The sequence below is a fragment of the Columba livia genome, chromosome 6 (genome assembly GCF_036013475.1).
Source record: "Columba livia isolate bColLiv1 breed racing homer chromosome 6, bColLiv1.pat.W.v2, whole genome shotgun sequence".
Taxonomy (NCBI): Eukaryota; Metazoa; Chordata; class Aves; order Columbiformes; family Columbidae; genus Columba; species Columba livia.
The window spans coordinates 28751493-28773637 of NC_088607.1; the positions used below are offsets into that span (position 1 = coordinate 28751493).

A 22145-nucleotide genomic window follows, 5' to 3' on the forward strand; every position below is an offset into this window, starting at 1 on the left:
CAGGCACTAAAAAGAAATAAACCACAAGAGCAGAGAGAAACAGAACCAAAATGTTTTAGCATTCCCATCTGTGATTTATCTCCTTATAGAGGTCCACATGCACAACCAAAACCTCCGCTATCTATCAGAAGACCAAAACAAAAAACATCTGTACATGTTTACTAAAGCTATACTCTTCTGTTTACAGAACAAGAAGAAAACATACTGGTTTAAAACATACAAAAACTTAAGTCAAAGTGTATAGTTAAGATTTGTCAGGTATCACTTCTCCAGTTATCTCAGTAATACATTTCGTAATTTTGAATTTCCATGATGGGGTATCCCTTGCAGGTTTCAATTAGTAGCCTTTACTGTTTGAAAGTCTTTACTTTAATCTAATTTTTTTCCTCCAGTGAAACGTTTTGTCATTAAGCAAAATGGAGGATTAGGAATAATCACAATTAGTGGAGTATATGTTTGTATAATGAAATCACACTTGTATCAGCAGGCAAAGCAAGAGGCTCAGGATAGCCTTCGCCACTCTTCATTTTATACTGCGCGGCCTCGGACATTAGAGGAAAACAATTTAGAACGAATGATTATCCTCTGGCTCCTGATCTGGTGTTGTGTTTACTAAGGACAAACAGAAGTGATGTTATCCCAAGTGACATGTTAGGCAAGCTTAAGACTTGTATTTTGTTCCGCCTCTTTCTTTATCCGTCCCTTGAAAAGGTTTGGGGGAAATATGGATTTTTAAGAGGTCTGACTACTGAAGAGTTTTGTGTATGAGGAATTAGGAAATACATTTCCCATTGCCTAGGTACCATATTCTCCCTGGGAGACTGCAGTGTGCTTTTAGGTCCCTTTTCTGAAACATCTTCTTTTAATATAAATTTCCTCTTAATCTTTTCTCAGAATGTTTTATTCTAAGAACGAGGGGCTTACTGCACAGCCAGAGTTTCACAGACAGGATGGAAGGGTGAGGGCCACCATCTAAGCACACAGGAGATACACCATGAGACTGAAGCTGCTGGAAAATTTCAGAGTATTCCCCCAAAACCACTTCAATTATTCCCAGACTAGATTTGCCCCAAAGTGGCATCCCCTGCATACTATGTCTAAGCAGCCAACTGCAGAGACTGATCAAATCCCCACGGGAGAGAAATGAGAAAAGGCTTGTTGACACTGAGAACTTAATGTTGTTCTTTTCCTTAAAAAAATCAGGCCTTGCAGAATGGACGGAAAAGAGCCTGTGCCGTACGTATCAGTATCTAGTAAGGGCCTTGTCTGCAGTGCCATGATAACCATCTCTGTATGGAAGAAACTGTGCTTGAGACTTTGACTGGTCAAGTGTGAAAATAAATACATTAATTTTGAAGGGAAGGAAAAGTCAAGAGAACCTAGTTCAACAACCTTGAAAAGAATTCGGTGCATAGCTCAGAGAACACTGGCAGAAGGTAGATGCCTTTACTGCAACAGGAAGACAGATGAAAATACATTTTGGAAAAGGGAGCTTTCTTTCTTAGCAACTTTACTGCGAGTCCTAGAAGCCTCTGTTGCCAGGTAGTCATAAGTCAGCGACCTTCAATCTGGTTTGCTACCAGCCAAGTTTTAAAACATACTCTAGCAGTCCTCCTTTAAGATCTGAAGCTCAAACTGCTTTCAATAGTTTATTTCTGATACTTTGAGAGACTAGTAACATGCAATATTGTAATACCTGGCTAAAGTAGTATTTCCAAGAATTCTGCTGGTTTACTTGTGAACAGCCTCTGTCTAATTTCTGTTCTGTCCCCACAAGCAGGTGGGTAGCATACCCAAAACACTGCATTCAAACCACACAAAGTGTGTGCTCTTGGCTAGATTTCACTTCTAAATAGACAATTGAACCGCGTTTATATATAAATATTTGAGCACATAACATTCATTTTTTAAAAGTAACAAGGAAGGACTTCAGGGAAAAACACTTCTCTTCCTTTCTCTTACCTCCCAGGTGTCTAAAAATATATGGTCACTATATAATTTCTTCTTACTGCACTTGCCCTGGAAATGGAAGGCATGGTGTACACTTTATGTTTCACATGTTAAAAAACTCCAACAAATTTAAGATATGTGCACACACATGCACACAGTATGCTTTGTTGATTCTTTACGCTGTCTAAATCTATTTAAATTATCTGAAGTTATTTTTCTTTGGAGTCCCAAAGAGACATCTAGATTTAGTTTAGTTCTGGTAGCACATCTGTACAATGTATTTATCAGAAGTAGTAAGACTTGTGAGATTAGGGTTTGCTTGTGCTTTCGCTTAGGACTACTGACATTAGTAACACATAAAATGGACAGAAATGAGGACTGGGGATGGGTACTAGATTACATTGTGCCTTGATTGGTAGAGTTAGCATGTTCCACAAAGGTATGGTCTAGATATGCTCTCTCTCAAATCCAGACAAATTTGCACCTAAAGCTTTGGTTTGGATGCAGTGTATTCTAATTAGTAACAAAAAATTACAACTTGCACACCAGTATACTTGCAGGTATTCAGCAGAAGAGTTAAAATATGGACACGCTGTCAAAATAAGATCTGTGATTGCTCCACATTTGGATTTACTGTGTAGCACATGCTGGAAGGCAGCAGCCCACAAGTGACACCGTCCTGGTGCACAGGCCTGACCAGGCACACCAGTGTGACTGCCACCTTCTCCCAGTCCCTTGCCCCAGTGAAACCAGCTGAGGAAAGCAGCCAGCCAGCTGCCACCTGCTCTGCCACCAGCAAGGAAGCCTGGACACAGACCATCTTGGAGCCCCCATAACAACTTGGTGCACGAAGGGTTCTGTGCAAGCCTCCATGCACTATGGTGCCCACGCAACTTCCACAACAAAGGACTTCAGAGAAAAACAAAGAGGGCAAGGGGTCTCTAGGGACATCAGCTGCAAAACTGACTTGTGATAAAATTAATTCTCTCAGCTATACACACAACAGTCTTTCTTTGGCCTACAATGTGTGCCACAACCACAATTATTTTTATGGATGAATAGTGTTTTATAGTTCAAGTCTTCTGAACTACCCACTGAGTCAAACTGTTCACTGCAAACCAGTTCTTTCACAAATTCCAGCCATGTTTTGGCTGGTCCTTCTTGAATGCTCTAACAAAAAGATTCATCATTCATAAATACATACTGAAGAGGTTACAAATCCATTTCTAATGGATTCCTACTGGAGATTGCTTACCTTTTCTATGCGCTATTTCTGTACTCAAGACGTATGACTGGACACAAAGCAAGCAGTACTGTTGCGACCTTAACTTCATAGCCAGCAGAGAAAGAACAGTAATGATGCTGCCTGCTCTCCTTCATCCTCCCTTCTCTCTCTCGAACACAAAGCCTCAAAACAAAAATTACATTTCAACATACATTTTCAGGAAAACTACTTATGCTAGAATCTGTGGAACTCCCTCATTCACTGACACTGTAACAAAGAAGCCCTGCTTATCCATGTACTTCAGAAAGTATTATAACCCTAAGCATAATTTTATACTCTAATTTAGTTGAGTATTTTTGCATTACTCAAAAGCTTTTATCTAGAGTGTATTCTCAAGAATACATACATAACATCTTATTGTTAATTACTCCTTCGGTGTGAAAGTCTGTCAGGGTTCTTACCTTTTATTCTTAGCCCCTTCCAAGTACTCTTTGTCCGAGCCTGAACCAGGGAGCAGGGAGCATAAAATTCTATTAATCAATCAATGATGGCAGTGGTGGTGCACTCTAGTTTCTCATTCTGACTGCAAAGCAAAATTAAAAGCTATATTTTGCAAATTTACGCATTATAGATTGTAGTGGCAGCTGGTGGACTGCTGCTGAGACAGACCGTCTTTTCCCTTCCAGTCCCCTGTGACCGGGATGGAAGAATTACAGGACAGCACGAGCAGCTGCTGCTGCTGCCCCAGAAGCAGCAAGCCAAGGTCTCCGCAAAAATAATTGGGGAGGCGGGGGAAGGGGAGAAGGGGGACAAAGAAGCTGGGGAGGGGAAGGCACTGCCAAGGCTGGCTGCACAAACAACACGCTGCACCTTGCCCTCAAAAGAAACTATTGGGCCGGTTTGGGCTTCCTTCAGCAGACACAAGACTCTCAAACCATTATGAGACTTTGAAACGCTCACAATTTTTGATAAGGACTTTTAGAGATTAAACAAAGTGAGCAAAGGCAATATTCCTTCCAGTTCGGTGATTATAGTAGTTTGCTCTTGAATCCTCCAAGGCGCAGCATAATGAGAAACACCCTTTCTTAAACCTTTTTAAAAAGCTGCAAAAACAGAGTAATTCTACAGAGCACTCTACAATAGCGCAGGCACAGTTGAAGTCAATTCATGCCCTGCCTGTCTCCTGCAACCCAGGGATAACCACATCCCTTCTCACACACATGCAGTCATGAAGATAAATAATCAAGGACTCCAAGACATCACGTGGAAACACTGAAGATCACTCATTTTATTAGACAGATAAGAAACTAGAACTAGTGGGAACTACGCCAGTTTGTGAAAAAAAAAAAACGCTCAGTGCAAAAATCGGCTCACTTATGTATTTGGTCTCCTCGGCAGTGGCTCAGAGCAGGTAAGCAATGCCTACTTATGCCACTCACCGCACTAAATATAAAAGGCATCCCAACAGGGCTGAAAACACGCAAACTCACTGACTGACCAAAGAACATTTACTCACATCTCAAAACCCAAACTTCCCCCTAAGGCTGTCAGGTTTCCTGGTGGGTCTCCAGGTTCAGCAGCAACGTGGCACAGGTGACCTCAGAGGCTCCACCACATGGGACAGCAATGGGCTCCTCTGCCAGCATTCCTGGGCATGTGAGCACCCTGCACAACAGGAACTCTTAGTTTAACATAAGTAAGCTAAGAGCGCTCATTTTCAAGGGATACAATCTATTATACACAAACCATAAATGGAACGTGTGCCCTGCCGCTCCTTCTACCAACAGACTTACGTGCAAGATACCAGTTGGGCCAGTGGCCACCACTTGATTTCCACAGTGGTGGAAAAGACTTCCAGATCCGCCACAAAACAGATTAATTGAAGAAAACATTCAGCTATTCTAAAAGAAATAAACACCACCACCACAGATGTAGCCTTCTATGCCCTGTGTACAAACATTCAATAGAAAGACACACATTCCTAGTTTTATTCCCATATGGAAGAATATGCTTCAGTTTAAATATATATCTTATCTCTTAATTGCAGGAGCTGTTTTTATCCAGTATGTTTGGTCATTTAAAGAAAGAAAAAAGAAAAAAAAAGAAGTAAACATCAAATTGTGTTCGAATTAATCTCACACAGATAAACCAAGAAATGCGTAAGGTCAGAAGAAAGCATTGCTGGCTCAAACAGTTTTCATCAGTTTTATTGTGTGTCAGAATCCCTTTCAAGATAAGCCCAAAATTCTGCGCACAAAACCAGCACCATTATAAGCAGACATAGCCTTCTCTCAGCGTTCAAATTTCACATTCATGTTGGGAATCTAAACCAGGTATTGCTATCTGAAGAAACAGCTTTTGATATTCATCAATTTCCTGGAGAACATATCAGTTTATTGAGCAGGATTTTTCAGACTCTTGTATCTCATTCGATACCATTACACCTCACTCTTTTTTTTTTTTAACTGCAGTTAAAATATTGAGACTCCTGCAGAAGACACTCACTTCCCCAACAACCTTCTGATAAGATTATCAGGGATTCAACCTGTTAAAAAGTGGGTTTTTTAACTAAATAAATCCTTCCTCCTTGGCATATTAGATCCTACCTTGTTTCTAAGTCCAAAGAGTAGCTAGTCAAAGCACTTGTACATGTCTGCATGTCTGAAATTAAGCCCACCATGACTTTCACTTTTAATGTGTATAGGAAAGGACTCTCAGCAACATTAAGCCATTTCTGCTGCTGAAAACACTTTGCACATCACCACCCAGTCCCCGCTCTCAGCCCACACCACCTGGAAGGTCACCTCATCTTGCCACAAAGGTATTTGCCTCACGATGTGCACTGTGCAATTTCCCTCAGATTTCATTGCGTGGTAACCTTTGAAATGACTGAGCCCAAATTCACTAAAGCCCATACCTAGCTAACACAAAACGCCGTCATTTGCCTCAGCCTAGGTCATAACGTAACATCTAGTCCCAAGAGCTATCACACCGGCATTTACCTCTAGAAAATGCATTTCTTACAAGTTACCCAGGCTCTTGCTCAGCATTTACTGCTGGGGCAAGGGAATTAGTAAAGTTCAGAAGAACAGTGAAAAAAATCGCAGTAATACTGATAGAGCCATATTTCCAAACAAAAAGTTTCAGTCAAAACAATTTTTTATATTAGAAAAACTTGGGTTTACTTCAGTTTTCTGCACAGCGTGACTTGACATCTCTTGTATCGATGCATTAGAAAAAAAAAGTGCAGTCATGACTTCAAGGTGATACAGTGGTGATAAGGATTACAGTGTATGTTCAGCATTCAAGCCAATTTATAGCTTTGTGAGAACACAGTTGAGGACAAGTCCAGGGGTTAAATTACACAGGAGCATTCACTGTCCTCTTAAAAGTCTTCACCAGTTAAGAAACAGGACAAGGTTTTTTTCCTCTGTAATTCATTAGGAATGATTTATAGAATGGCTTAACTTATTGCCACAAGACAACCAAGGCATGTGGCCTCAGAGGTCCCAGCATCACACACATGGAATAAGAGGATCAATAGAGACCAGTAAATACGGTATAATGACAATGTGCACCTGGAGCAGCCTATTTCAGGTATTGATTTCATGTGGCTCTGCACTGAAAACAGAAGCTAAGGCAGGCCTCTTCCTAAGCACCAGTTATCTCAATGACATCTCAGACACACAAACATCACCTGAAGTTACTCATCTCAGTGACTATACTACCTCCCTCCTTTTCGAGCCAAAGCTATTTTTGAACTCAACCTTCTTTCAGTCTCTCCAGTGAGAATTAAGCCTTTGATTCCTCTAGGGGTTTGGGATCATAATGGAGAGGTAAGCACTGCCCCCTGTTCTTTGTGTATGAGCGCTTTTTGCTCTCCCTTTATTATTTCTTTGTCACTCATGTTTGTTTACCCACGATTCACTCGTTTCATTTATTTAACAGATCTCTATACCTGTACGTTTCTTCCCCCTTGGATGGGAGGCCACTGCTTCGCAATACAGAAACTGAAGAGAACCATCTACTTCACGAAAATGAATTCGGCAGATGTTTCTCCTTTGCAGAAACCTAGCTCAGTCTAAGTGGTTTTACACCTACTAAATATAAACACATACAGAGGAATTTAAGGTATTCTGTCATTCATTCCACCTTTAAAGACCGAGAAGTCTAAAGTTCAAGGACACGAAAAGTTTGTTTTGAAGACAGCGTGGCCTTACCACACACACGTTTTAATAAGACACCTGAAATCACAGACGGTGCCTGTACTTCACTTTCCAAACATACGTACAGTTTCTACACTCGAGCAATTACTTCACATTTCATGCAAAGGGCATTAGAAACATGACACCTGGGCTCACACATTTAGCCTGAAGCTTCAGGCTGATAATGTGCTTTGTGTGTGTGTGCGTGCACACGTTGCCAAAACAAATCAACCGCAAGCTTGCAAAAGTAGGAAAGCAGACATACTGCAAAGTACAGCATCTCCATCAGAGATTATTACATCCGTAATTATTACGATTCTGGTAGCTTGCATAGTACATTCATGTTACAAGTAGCGAACTGGTTTTGCATGTATTTATATCCGAAGAAATAAATTTAACAGCTACAGAAGAAAAAGGCAAAACCTTCCCAAAAATGCTGGGTGTTGTCACAGGCATATTATCAACCGATATTAAAACTGAATCCAATCCACTGAACTGTTGGCAGAAGTCCAGCTACCTTTGTACAACGGAATGAGCAGATTTGGTCAACTCCCTGGTTTTGTGTAGGAACCTATAAAGTCATCAGGTTAAGAACCAGAGTAGTTACTGTTTACGTGGAATCGTTTAATAAGGCATAATTTGAGACTAACATCTACAATCTGCTCTGGAAGAAGGGAACAAACACTGAAATGAAAATCCACAGTAGACCCTATTTCTAAAATACCTTCGATTTACCATTAGGGTTCATTCTAAGTAAGGAATTTTAATTCCACAAAGAAATGAAAAATGAACTTGGTATCAGTTCAACTCCAGATAAACACTACTAATACTTAAAGCCCTTTCACAATGGCTATTCAAAGTTCTATTTATTGCAGACTTATTATTGAGGTTCCCTACTGAGGAACATCATTATTTGCTGGATGATTACTTTATTGTGTAATTACTCAGAGCTTATTATATACACATCATCTCATAAGATAATGTGGACTATCCTACAATCTTCATATCTCCCTGATCAGTCCTTATAAGAAGCTAAAGGCACAAGGTGGTTTGATGAGTTTCTGGACCAAAACCATAGCTGGCAATAGTTCAAATTGGTTGCATCCAAAAAGTCACAATGGATGCAATGGCCAAGGACAGTGAAGCCTGTACTCCTGATGTTTGCCTTCAATGAGCTGGGAGGAAAACAAGCTTCAGCTGTGTGCCACGAGTCAGAGCAGCACGGCTGTTTAAGTCGAGAAAGGTAGATGCTGAATTACCTAAACCTTAGTGCAAAAAAGTGTTGCAGCCTCATCAAATACATTGCAAAGGCAGTATAAGTGGCACAAGAACATTAAATACCAGGCCACTGTTTATTTCTGGTGTGTATGTACACTTGGTATACGGTATACATTTGAAAAACAAATATCTCTCAATCACAAAATCACAATATCTCTATATCTCTCAATCACAAAATTCATGGTATTGCTCACAGCTGTACCATTAACAGGCATATGTCCCTTGTTTAGAAGAAGAAGATCCAGAAGATTTCTTTGTTTAATGATATAGCTGTAATAAAGCTCTTTCCACACGCTCATAACCTTATGAGTTCATACATACTTCCTCAAGAGCAGAGCTACTACTTGTTGTGCCACATTAGAAGGAAAAATGTGATTTAAATCTATTTCTATCTACAGGCTTCTGGAGAGCTAGTATACAGATGTATATTTCTTGTACTTGCATATGTGATCAATATTTTACATTTTCGGTTTTTACTTTAAAATGACAGCTCATAGAAGTAGTTGCAAACTGCACAGATCAGTAGAGACCCACTCTGCAGAGTTCTTTGCCTATGGACACTTTTCAGGAAAGCCCATCGCCTTTCACTCAGGGAAGGAAAACGCTAACTAACAAGCACCACATAGCCACAAACAAAAAACCACACAGACGAAATGGTGGGCAGCACTGGCATCCTGCTGTACAGTTTAAAACAAAAGCTAGTGACAACCAAAGCAACGTCAAGATCAAGAGAGCGCAGTCCTCCAAATCTAAACTAGAACTTTATTCTCTGTGAAAGTAGGCTATGTAAAATCCATGAAAATATTAACATAAAAGTTTAGTCTTTTCTCATGTCAAAAAAGTAGAAGACCAAAGAACACCCCACGCTGCTGCTGTTCTTGATGTAACTTAAAATATAGTGTGAATAATATTTTAAGTACTGTTATATAGCTGCACTCAGTAGGAACAGAGGACACGCCACACTAGCTTAATCCAGTCACCCACCCAGCTCAGTGTTCAGTCTGCAAGGATGACACCAGAAGATCCTGGGTAAGCAGGGTACATGAGCCCAGACATTACATAGTTTATTGCCTTTACTTCCCAGCATCCACAGTCAGATGTTAGTGAGAATATCTGTTCATGGACCTGTTGTCCATAGCTGTGTTTAACCTGCTGATCCGCCCCTGCAGCCTCCCACAGCAGCAGGTCTGACCAGCAAGGCAATTCTCCCATTCGCATGGCCAGTGCTTCTCTACAAATGAGAGTCTGGCACCATTCCTTAATAAGAATTTAACACTATTTTTGAAAAGAAGACTTGTAAAAAATAATTTCCAGTACCCTCAGCACTCCTTTCATGCACCAGCATGGACCAGTCAAACACACCTCTTGTCCCCAAGACTTTTCCAAGAATTTCTTATCAAACGGAGTGCAGCAAGAAGAAAACAGGAATTACCATATGGGAACTTGGCCCATATTCTATGACAGAGGAAAACAAACTCTTCAAATAAGTTGTTTGGGTTCTTGCCCCAACTGGTTTAAGGACAGAAAGGGCACGAGAATGTGTCCTATTCACACGATGGTTGCTCTGCTGGTCAAAACATTTACCATCCCCTGACCAGACTGTCACCATTGCTATTCCCACCACTGGAAGTTGGACATCGTATCAACTTCACTTGCCTTAGCTATTTTTTTTTAATTATTATTATTATTATTGTCTTCATTTTTTTTCAAGTGTTTACATCACCCCCAAAGCTGTAATTAAAAATCACTGAAGGAAAGAGAAGGGAAGATAACACGGTCAAACTTACTGCCTTTCAGCCAGCAAGGCTACTTCTGTGATGACTATTGGTTTCTTACAGAAAGAATGATCCAAAGCCACTATTTACATGTTTAAAATAACCCAGATCAGTTTGTCTTTAATGGCGCACGGAATAATCATGCAAACTATCTCTCTAGCAGATCTGAATGGCAGTAACTCCTGCCAGAGGCAGCTATAAGCTGCTGAGAACACATGCTTTTCACAGCCTAATATCTCTCTCTGAATTCAACCAGAGCTGTCTGAATGATGAGTACATTTGAAAAGAGGTATCGAAATCGTTGTGATGGGCCACATACATTGAATTTAGAAAGAATTTCTAAGGCACAAAAGAGAGAGAGGTGTCCATCTCTCCTGGTACATTCAATTGCAAGAGTGCCCCTGCCTCTTCAGCAGGTTAGCGCTGGGGATCTGCTCTGGAAAACACTCATCTCAGGGCTCAGCATTTTCCATCACTCCAGATGCCTGCTGACACCTGCCACAAAAGCCAAATACTTGGGTTTATGCTTATCTATCAATTGCTCTGATTCACACCGAAAAAGAAAAATCAACCCTCAGTACAATGTTTCCTCCACTTCCAGCCCCAGCCATTTGAGCCGTCTCTGTCTGTTCCTCCTTGAGTCGTGCTCGCAGCGTTTGTTGACAGCGCAGGCAGCACACAGGTGATACAGCGGGCTGAGCCTGAGAAGGAACACCGGCGAGTTAGGCGTAATTGGGTTTTTTTAAACCCCTAATCTACATATTTGGAGAGGCAAAGAAAAAGAGATTATACGATTCACCCTTGACATTCTGCCAGATAACTTCAATCCTGTAAAATGCCCCCTAATGACCTGAATATAATACCGTGGTGTTACAGTGTCATTTAAATACTGCAGGGTTCTTCCACTGGCACTGCAGTCTGCAGACTTAATATGTAATGTACAGGATTATATTGCCACTAAAATATTACTTAGCGCTACTGAAATTTCAAATTAATTCTGGGAGCTAAATCATTATTCAACTCTGGCTTTGCAGAGATACATTCCCCTGGCTGTTTTAATAACAGCGACTTTAAGACTAAAAGGTTGGTACTGTCTCTTTGAGGCTTGCTCAAACAGAGAAGTGGCCTCTAAACTGTCAAGTAAATGAATGCAGCGATGCATGGATGTTTTTGACCGATAAAATAATTTGAGAAAAATAGGCTCAAATATTAAGAGAGCTTATAGTGATGTGGCTGATGAACCATTTTATTATTTCACAATAAAAGAAGGGGCTAGTCTGTTTTTTTTCTATATTTATATACATACACACTCATGTGTTCCCATCCACTCTTCCACAGACAGAAGATTTCTTAACATTTGAGAGGACAAGTTCTTGCTGAAGAACACAACCATTGGTAACTGAGTAAAGCATCTATGCCAGCTGAGGATGTGGCTTTCAAGTCGTTCTGAGTTCTCGTTTTCCAAACCTAAGTAAACAAAACAAACAAACCACCTTTTCACAGCTCTGGGTTTCTTCTTTCTATATAATTCCTGTTACTACTGAGTGTTTTGTATCTTTAGGTAACTACAGCACTTCCAGCACTAAGATGGGCAGATCCTTATAACCAGTTACAAACTAATTTGCTAACATACTAAGTAAGGGAAGACAAAGGATGGGTCAAGTACTAAGTAAAGGCAAAGTTCTCTATTCTGAAGTTTTACCCATTTTTAATATTGTGTTTAGTTTAGTTTCTGCTTCCCAGTTAAAATACCAGGCTGCTCCCTTCTACAATAAAGTTTCTTAAATCTGGGAAACATCCCCAAGAAATATTGTGGAAAAAATCCCAACTAACCCCCCCCAAACCAAAACCAATGGTAAATGGAGCAACAAGATGGGGCCAAATATAGGGGCTGAAAACAACTTGTGGTAGTGAGTCTACATTTGGAATAATCAATCCTTCTGCTTACTAAAACTGTTACCTACCTCCTCCTGCATTAATATTGTCCTTGTTTACAATGGCAGCCAGGCCAAAGATTTTCCCCTCCCTCCAAATATAATTTCCTGCTATTGACAGACACGTTCAAGTGCTGGATGTGTGTACGTCTACATGGCACACTGCAGGCAGAGGCAAGCCTACTTGGCCACTGTCCAAGACAGCTGTAAATGAGCCAGCTCCAAACTGGAAGCTGTGTAAGCACAATTAGCACAGCAGTAAGCCTGATCTAACACATCCTGCCAAGAGACCGAGCTTATTAGCTCGAGCTCAACACAATGCTAACGATGGATATGGGGCTTCTGGTTTGGCTACACACAGAATGTGGCCAGCTGAAGATGAGCAGATCAAGCTCATGTCTGCCCACAAGACACGGTGTAGGTACATGTCCTCTTGGGGTACACCCCTCCACTGGAAGGACTATTGGTTTCCCTCTACATGAACCCCCAAAAGTGCTCTGATTGCAGACCAACAGACCTGAGGGCTGTGAGCAGATTGAGGGAACAAGGGTCTCCAAGTGAGAACTTCAGAGGCAGTATGAGAAAAAAGGCAGCAGGTAGGTGTTGGGCACCAGACAGAAGACAGGCACCAGAAACACCAAAGGTGTGAGGGACAGGCAGGGCAAGTGCAGCAAGACCATACAGACTGATAAAAAGCACCTCTAGCTTCTCAGCTTCTATCAGGTCCAGGCCAACAATGACCAAAAAAACCCACATTACCATATAGATGCTAAATGGACTCTGTGCACAGACAGCTACCCTTCCCACCAACCAACCAAGAATCCACTTCATTTGGTGGACGTCTAAATATTGTACAAAAAAAGAATGTGCTCAGAGAAGGAAATATCTACTATCAAACTGGCACCTGAGAAAATGGCAATCCTCCAGTGCCATAGTTCATATTAAAGAAGTAGCAATAATCTGGTGGTTGGCACTAGTTTCTAAGAGAAACTTAGAGATTCAGAGCAAAATGACACAGAAATCAAAGGGTAGCAATGAAAGTCATCAGGAGAAAAAAATAGCATGTTGTAAGAAGAGCACCTGAAGACACTGGAAATGTTTACATTTAAAAGGATAGCAATAAAATGGTCATTGTTAAACTATATTAAACAGAAAGTAGCAGACAGAAGTTAGTGAGCTTCTGCTCACCCAGTAAGAGCACACATGAGCAAGAGGAAATTCCATTAAATTAAAGCAGTGCCCTGTTGAAAGGCAACAGAAGAAACACCTTCTTATTCAACATGTAATGATATTGCTGAGCTCTCTGCCGCCAGATTGTTGCTGTGACAAACAGTATCTGTGAAAAGTAGTGTTCATTCCTGTTTTCTTCTTCCTCCCACTCTATTTGTGGAGCGGTATTTTAGTTTTCAGGTGTTTGGTTTTTCTGCTGTACGGGACAGGTACAAGCAAGTGAGAGAAGGGATCCCACGTGGTTTTGCAGAAACGTCCCTCTGCATATTCACATTCTGCAGCTGAATCAGGTTTATTTTCACTTGTGAGAGTTTTAGATTACACTGTGTCATATGGAGGCTTTCCACAATTTGGTAGCTCAAAATATTTTCTTTGAAAATTCTTAGTTTGATCTGCGGTGCAGATTATCCCTTCTTGACAGAGAACAATGAGTATAAACACTTGGCCGCGATCATCAGCTGAGGTTACACACACCTGCCGGCACCTCACACAGCATTTCAGGCACTGATAACGCAGATCTCAGTCACATGTATCTTCATGATTCAAAGCAGCATTTGAATTACTGATAGGTACTTCAAGGGATTTTTTTTTTCCTCTCTTTTCACTATCCTTTCATAAACTTCTGAAAACACGAACAAATCAAACTGGATTAATGATGCCAGGTTAAGAGATGAACTTAGACATAGACAAAAGAAAAACTAAGAGCTGAGATTACACTTGCATTGTTCTTTTGTCTTGACAAGGAAATAAATTTCTCTCTTTTCCCACATTAAGGCCTGAAAAAGAAAGCTATGCTATCAGAAATATCAAGGCCTAATAAAATGTGTGAAAAAAAACAGTTGTACCTTGAATTTTCTAACTTCAGTAAGATTAAATAGAGGTATTTAGTTAGATACTTTTCAATATGAAACATATTTAAAAATCCACAACATTATTGTCAGTCATTTAAAAATACATATATAACAAATAATTGTCAATGGTTAACAGACTCAATTGTGAAAGAAGATCTCAACTTACCCACAGATCTAATATCTCTAAAATATGTCTAATATATACAATATACATATGCCTAAGCTATACAAGATAAACTAACCATTCAATCCCTTTCCTTACATATGCTTGCAGTGAAAAGACAAAAATTCTTGGCTTCTAAAGCAGATGACCTAAAATACCCTAGAACAACACATAGTTGGAAGAAAACACTGCAGAGATAAACAAGATTAAGGGGGAAAGAGGGAGTAGAGAAGTAAAATATTTGCCAGTTAGCTGTGAAGACTTCGGTATCGAACAAAAATAAATACTCAATCTGCCTATTATTTCTTTTAGAAATGCTTCTTTGCACAGAGGAATGCAAGCCAGCGTCCTTTATAAGGCCATACGAATCTTCTACATATCACCATAAAATAGGTTTAGCACAGGACACAGCAACCTCCCATGCAGCCACATAGGAAACACAATACTGATTCTATTTGGTCTCCCTTCAAAGCAACATTTGCTTTTAAAAACATAATCATAATAATAATAGAACACCAAACAAAACAAACCAGAAGCCAAAGGAAGTCCCTCAGACTAAAAGGCCTGTCTACACTCAGTATGTGTACACTGCTTTTTGTTAAGACAAAATGAACCCAGGATAAAGTGCAATGTGTCTGCGGAAGGTGGTTCTATTTTTAACCGATACTGTCCTGCCAGTATCAATCCATCCGGATAGAGAATCCTTCATTAAAAATATAATTTTTTTTGGTTGCTTTTCACTGTGCTGAAGTGACATCTTTCCCAACCACTGTCAAAGGCAATTAAGAACACGGAGCTTTTGAGAATAAGTTTCAACCGTGATTCTTGTTGGCCTGCCTACACAAAGTTTCCTTATAAAGGCTTGGGAACTCTTAGATGGCAAGGGGCAAAGCCAAATGGCATGAGAATTATTATTCAGATACACGTATTATCATTGCAGAGTTAATTGTAAAAAGTCTCTGCACATTCTCATAAAGGCACAGAAGCTACAAACCAGCCAGATACTCAGGAACAAGATAAAACACTGCAACATCTCCAAAAAAAGGGAAGATTTTGTGCACTATTTCCACTACCTGAAGAAATGGATTTGTATCCCTTTACACCTGAAAATGAAGGTACTACAGCATTTTACTTAAAAGCACAGCACTGAAGACAACTGAAGTAGGAAGTAAGAAGTGCTGGCTCAAGCATCAGTGGCCTAAACAGCCATTGCTGTTCACCATCTGCCCACCCCTACAGCGTGGGAGCTCCTCCAAAATTATCACTACAACCACCTCAACTGGTTCTTCCCATCTTCTTTTAGATGGGAAGATGCCTGTATTTTCTTACACCTACTTCTCTCAAAGCAGCTCATTTTGGGAGGGACAGTTTGCCTTCCTCAAACCTCCAGCTTTCTGTCCTGCTGTGTCCTTGCCTTATTTTTCCTACCCCAAGACCTTCCCAACTACTGAATTCATGATTTTGCTCCTCTTCCTTCTTTCCTTTCTTCTACTTCCAACATCCGTGCTGCTGTGCCCACACAAGTGTGCAGGGGTACCAGCGGGAATCAGACAATATGGCACCTGTGGCAACCAGACATTACATATTTTATTGAAAAAAATGTAAGTCTTACTTTTTTAAAGTGATCAATGTTACACTTCCACACCAGGAGAATGTCATTACATACTTAGTCATACTTAAAGATAGGCTTCAAAATGTTTGGTAGGGGAGAGGAGGAAGGAGCAAGGAAGCTCTGTCAATGTGCAGAACCCAAAATCTTGCTCAATTTCAGACCTACCAAGGCTCCTCCTCAATATGCCAATTCAGGGCCTGAATTTGGGGAAAAAAAATCCACTATTTCATACTTTAAAGGAAAGCTATAAGACAAACTATGGTGCCTTTTTGTAGCTTTTGATGTGATTAACAATTGACTCAGCAACAAGCCCATCTTGATACGGTTCTAAACCTTCCACTGACCCATGGAACACACCACTGTGTTGGTGGGGTGGTTTCTCAGAGTGGCAAGCCTGGAACAAGCAGCTCCTACTTCTGGCCACCCATCACCAGCTCCCCTTGTGCCGGCCTCTCCTCACCCTCCCTGCTAGCGTTAGGACACCTTTACGGTCCTGTGTAGCGCATGGAGTTGCTTCAGCTAAAAACACTTCATTCATCCTCCCCTTCCTTCTCCATTTTCACTGGGTTATTGTTAAAACGGATCAGTTATCTGCCCTTGTTCAACAGGCAGCTCAGCTTGGCTGGAAGGGGAAGGGAGGAAGAAGAGGAGAAGATGCATCTCTGCCAGGCCGGGGATGTAAGAGGGACTGCAGGATCTCCTCCAGCCCACCTTGCCACCAGGACAGAACACGCTCATGACATTACAAACACAGAGGTCCTCACAACCCCCGTTTGCACTGGTGCTTGCCAAGTCTCAAAAGAAGCAAGCGCCATTCCTACAGTTTGAAATAAGAGGTTTGCATAATCTTAACCCCTGTATCCCAGGAGCCAGAACTAATTTCGTGCTTTTCTGATTTGACTGGGGGATTCTACGCTGCCGCAGCAGGACTTGGGAAATGGCTCTTCACTGCAACCTTGCTTGAGTGCTCATCTCGTTTGCATTACTCGAGCTTGCAAGATGACAGCTATCAAGTCAGATTACCAAATGCCACTCACAGTGACACAGGCCAAAAGTAAACCGTTAAGACCATCTAAATAGTAGAGTTAGGCTTAATATGTAGGTTGCCAGGTATTAGACTAAGTAAGAAATAATTCTAGACAAATTCAGCAATTAATAAAGTGTCAAATATCTTTTAACTTTTCTATTTAAAAAACAGATTAATTCTTAAAATTCATTGGGCAGATCAGATAAAGACTCCTCTGAATTCCTGAAAAAAAAAAACCTTAGGCTGCCAAAAAAAGAAGGAAAGGAAAAAAAAAAAGGCAGGGGGGGAGGGAATATAATAATTAAAGAGTCTTCCTATCCTCCCTGTTCTTCTGTGTGTTTATGAAGCCTCCGGAAATACCATGGCAAACATTCCAGCCCTACAGCAGCGAGGCCACGTGACCCCAAGCACAGCAAGGAACTTCTGCCCTAAGTGGAACAGAAGAGTAATTTCTTATATTTCTTGTTTCATTTTTTTAAACCATGATTCAAGTCAAAGGAAATCTCCACTAAATTTTCAGGAACGTAGTTTTAAAACTGGGTTTGGTGTGGTTGGTTGTTTGGGGTTTTGTTGGTGGTGGTTTTGTTTGTTTTTGATTATTTGCTGCATTGCTAAGCCCATACACTGTTTTTTTATAATAAAAGACCAAAGTCTTAGACTTATATTCAGGAGGCATAAAACACAGTATACCCTTTAAGGCACCACTAAAAAGTATTTGCAATGTCCTCTAAATCTCCTATTAGCATTACAATCAGTACTACGGTATTTTTTAATATAGTCAACATCTTTTCCTGGCAAAAATTACGGCATAGTTAAAATCTCTCCTCCTTCTAGTCTTCCAATAGGATTTCAGTTAGAACTATTAATGAAAAGATTCATACACACGAGCATTGCTAAACATTATGAAAAAACTCAAAATGTGAACCTGAATAATAACCTTCCATTTTAACCAACAACCACATGTAAGTACTTGGAAGTAATCATTTAAAATACAGGAATATGGATGAATCATAATGTAATAGCTGAGTATCAGCTGAAATTTGTGGTTTTGTCTTAAAACAATATAGGCAAAAACATCACCATACAAAAAGGAAAACAGTCCTGTGGAACAAAAGCACAGCAAATAGCAGGCACACACCACTAACTTGCTTGTATATCCATGTCAGAAATGCTTCTAATTATCAGAGGTAAAAGAGGGATGGCATATCTGCTGGGAGCAAGTTTTACACTTTAGTCTTTCCTCTTCCCTCTCTTTCAGCCTATAAATATTAGTCTTACACATTTTTCTCCCATACAGCTCTTGAAAAGGTTGAATTTTTCAAGGCTGAGAGCAGACAGAAATGCTCATCAAGAAATGCCTTCAGGTCAACTGTCTGTAGCTCATCAAGGCGCATCACTGAAAATAGGTACGAGGGAGAGGAGGATTATATGAGCATGGTAGAGCAGATTAAAAAAACCAATCTATGCTCTGAAGATCATTAACTTATTTCCTTTTGGAAACGGGTTATCATCCATGCACTGTCGGTGGTGATGGGCACAAGGGTACTGACTTCTCCCACCCTAATTTCAGCTGCATTCAAAACCACTACAAAAGTATGAAAGTGTCTTTAATGCTATTTCCCAATAAGAGGAAATGCCATGGGGATACAGCAAGGAGTGAACGTGGAGATGACTCACATAACAGTGTAAGGAATGCCAGCTGGTCCACAAAAAAATTAAGATGAAGACCAAATTCTTGAGAAGCTCTGAACTACACTAGAAATATGGCAAAGATTGTCTGTTGCTTTATAAAATACTTAAAATATCTAAAACTCCCCAAAACAAAGAAAAAGCAGGAATGGAACAAGTTTGCAAAGGTTATTTTTCTTAAGGCAGGGAGGCAACAGAAACCCCGGAGCGCCCGCTCTGTTTTTTTAATTCCGTACAACAGCTGGACATGAACTATTGAACACGTTATTGAAACTACTGTTCATTTCTACTCAGGGATTTCTACTTTGCTTATTATAAATGCACATTTATTGGCAGCAAGTAGAACATATTATTGCTCTGTTTTATAGCTCGAATGGTTCATGCAAGGAGTAATTTGTTTGTATTCTGTATCAGGATCGATATTGTACCAGGGATAGCCCGAGGAATGTTTATGCTGAGGGCTTTGCTTACAGTGTTTTGTTGTTGCAATCAATTGACCAAACGAGACCACTTCTTAAAACAACAAATAAACTTTGATAGTGACCAGATCAGCCGTTAAAGCATAAAACACAATGCAGCGTCTGGAAGAATACTGAAGGCCAACAAGTGTTTTTACCATCTGATGGTCCATAAAGCTTTCCTACCTGAATATTTCCCACCGGCCTTTCTTCCTCTCGGTAGCTGGGGACTGTTTCCTCAATACCCTCAAATAACAAGATCCATTTTCCTGCAATAAAAACGCAGACACATCACCCTTCTGCTCTGCATAACATGGCAGCATTTGAACCAGCTCAGTCAACAGACCTGAAATGAATCAAGAGCATTTAAGAGACCCAGGACCAAGCCTGGAGGAGCAGATTTGAGGCTGGGTCAGGGCTGCAGCCCAACTCTGCCACCTCTAAGATTTTGAGACTCATTCCAGCAGTTTAAGTTTTATAGATCTTCTTGCCTGTAACAATTAGATGCAGAGAAGATAATAAGAACTCTGCTGAGGTTTATCTCAAAATTTCCTGAACAAAGTGGTAATTTTTTTCCCAGTTAAAGGTTGTGCTGAAGTCTCTTGTATTCTCTTTATAAAGGGTGCTCGCTGACTGTTGTGAGCTAAGTGCTATCAAAAACATAAACCAACCCCTCAAATCTGCTTAAGCGAATATGCCCAAATACCTCAAAACAACCATCCTGTCCGTAGCAGAACAAAGCAAATTTATGGATTATGCTGGCACAGCACTGTGACTTCTAGGAAATGCTTTTTAATTATAAAGAAAGACTGCAAAGGGAGACAGGAATGTTTATGGGCAGTATGTATTTTGTTACATGCTCTTTCAGCAGGCAAGTTAAGTGTCCTGACAGCCTTAAACTAATAGTCTCCAAAACTCAGGAAATATTGAAGAAAGGAACACATGGACTATGTTTTGCTTCTCTTCTGACTAACTTGCAAATAACTTTAATGCAAAAGAATTTCTCAAACATGAAAAAGCAAGTATTACAAGAAAAAAATAAGGCATGCAATTCATGGCCAGACCAGGTTCCTACCCAAAGACCAGCTGTGGGAGCAGATGCTTCCATGACAACTTGTAGGATGCAAAAGTCGCCAGTGACTCCAAAAACGCGGAAGAAAAACCTCAAGTTATTAGTCACATTCAATATTTGTTCTGCAGTCACAGGTATTCTGTCCACTGATAATTCACAAAGAATAAAAACACGTCTGAAAACCATATGTTAGAAACAGTCATCCCACCCCAAAATGTACGGTGCCACCATGGGACCGTCTGCTTCAGGCAGGAACTCTGCTGGTTCTCTTGTCCCACAACAAATAGCAATTTTAGAGAAGTTACATATTGACAGGCACTCTGGGTGAATGATTGGCTTTTAGGGCCTCATTGAACTGTGAATGTTTTCCCCCAATAACATATTTATTCGCATCCGGAAGTTTTCCCCAGTGCTTTTGTTCTGCTTATACAAGCCAGGAAAAACACATTAATTGGTTCAGCTTTAGTATGTGTTAACATGACTTTCTCATCTTACGTAGACTGGGTCTTTAATGGAGCTGGTATTAGCTATTTATCCAGCTTCTAAGTTTGTTCCTCCGAAGGATAAACTTCTGTTCTGCCTGTGCCAGGAGCTGGGTACCATTCCAGGGTGACAGGATGGGACTTCAGCAAATCAGACTGTAGCATTTACTTGGCAGCTTAAACTTTACCTCTCACTTCCCTCTCCTGGGCGCTCGCTTCCAACCCCACATTTGTGCAGCTGCATGGTTAGCTGGATCGGGAGAACTAATTTCCATCAGCATGTTGTCTCATAAACAGCTGTGCCAACAAAACACAGGGAGCAGGCAGTGGGCAGGAGCGATCAGCCGTGATGGCAGAGGGCAGAGCAGAGGCTGTTCAAACCAGCTTCGACTGCACTGCTGCAGCACACGGCACCAGCGCTGAGCCCCCTCCTCTCTGCTTCAGTCCTGCCCACCTGTAACAAAGGCACCACAACCCCTACCGCGGTTTATAAAGCACCTCTTAAAAGAGCTACCCATTAACATTTCTATGAATTCACATTGCAGACCACCCACCCCTTTTGCAAATCGGGTCCAAGCTTATTCGAAGGACACTGGCACTGTCCCCACCAGCATCTGCTCCCTGGTTTCACCACACAACCTGCTCAGGGGCTGCACCTAATCCCCCACCACTGCCCCAGCCTGTGCCCTCCTGCCAGCCCCCTCTGCCAGCACAATTCACAGGGTTTTGCTCTGAACCAGAATCAGTGTGGGTGGTTTTTTTTAATTACAGTCTGATCTGTCTGATCCCACCCTGTTTCTAGGAAGGTCCTCAAAACAGTCTCAGTGGCACAGTTTGAGGGCAGCAGGCTGCACCTGAAAATGCAGACAGATGGATGGGGAAGAAGAGGCAACTGGAAACATCTTGAACTTGGCATCTGCCACCGTTTCCAGGTGTGAAGCCACGGCCTTGCTGCGGCACCACTCGGTGCTGCACAATCTCCACCCTTCCTACGTCCATACCCAGTTCACGTCCTGTGACACCACTGCAGGAGCGGACACTGGGAAGCACCAACTCCTTCCCGCAAACACCCACCGGTGCCGGGCACGAGAGCTGCCCGGTGACAATGGGGAAAAGCCAGGAGGGGACCCACGGGTGTTTCCCGCTCTTCAGATCCAGCAGAGGGAGCACAAAAACACGGGATTTTTGGCCAAA

At 41.1% G+C, this 22145-nt stretch overlaps 1 protein-coding gene across 18 annotated transcripts in view; it reads right to left on the reverse strand.

The window, feature by feature from the left end:
- ZMIZ1 (zinc finger MIZ-type containing 1) overlaps positions 1–22145 on the reverse strand; it is a 346742-nt gene that overhangs the window by 205633 nt on the left and 118964 nt on the right. For 14 of the 18 annotated variants that reach the window (XM_065067708.1, XM_065067704.1, XM_065067693.1 and 11 more), the window contains one exon: positions 19584–19666. The exons of the other annotated variants lie outside the window; for them this stretch is intronic. The gene's annotated coding sequence lies outside the window, so the exon portion shown is untranslated. The remainder of the gene's footprint in view (positions 1–19583; positions 19667–22145) is intronic. 18 annotated transcript variants of the gene reach the window in all.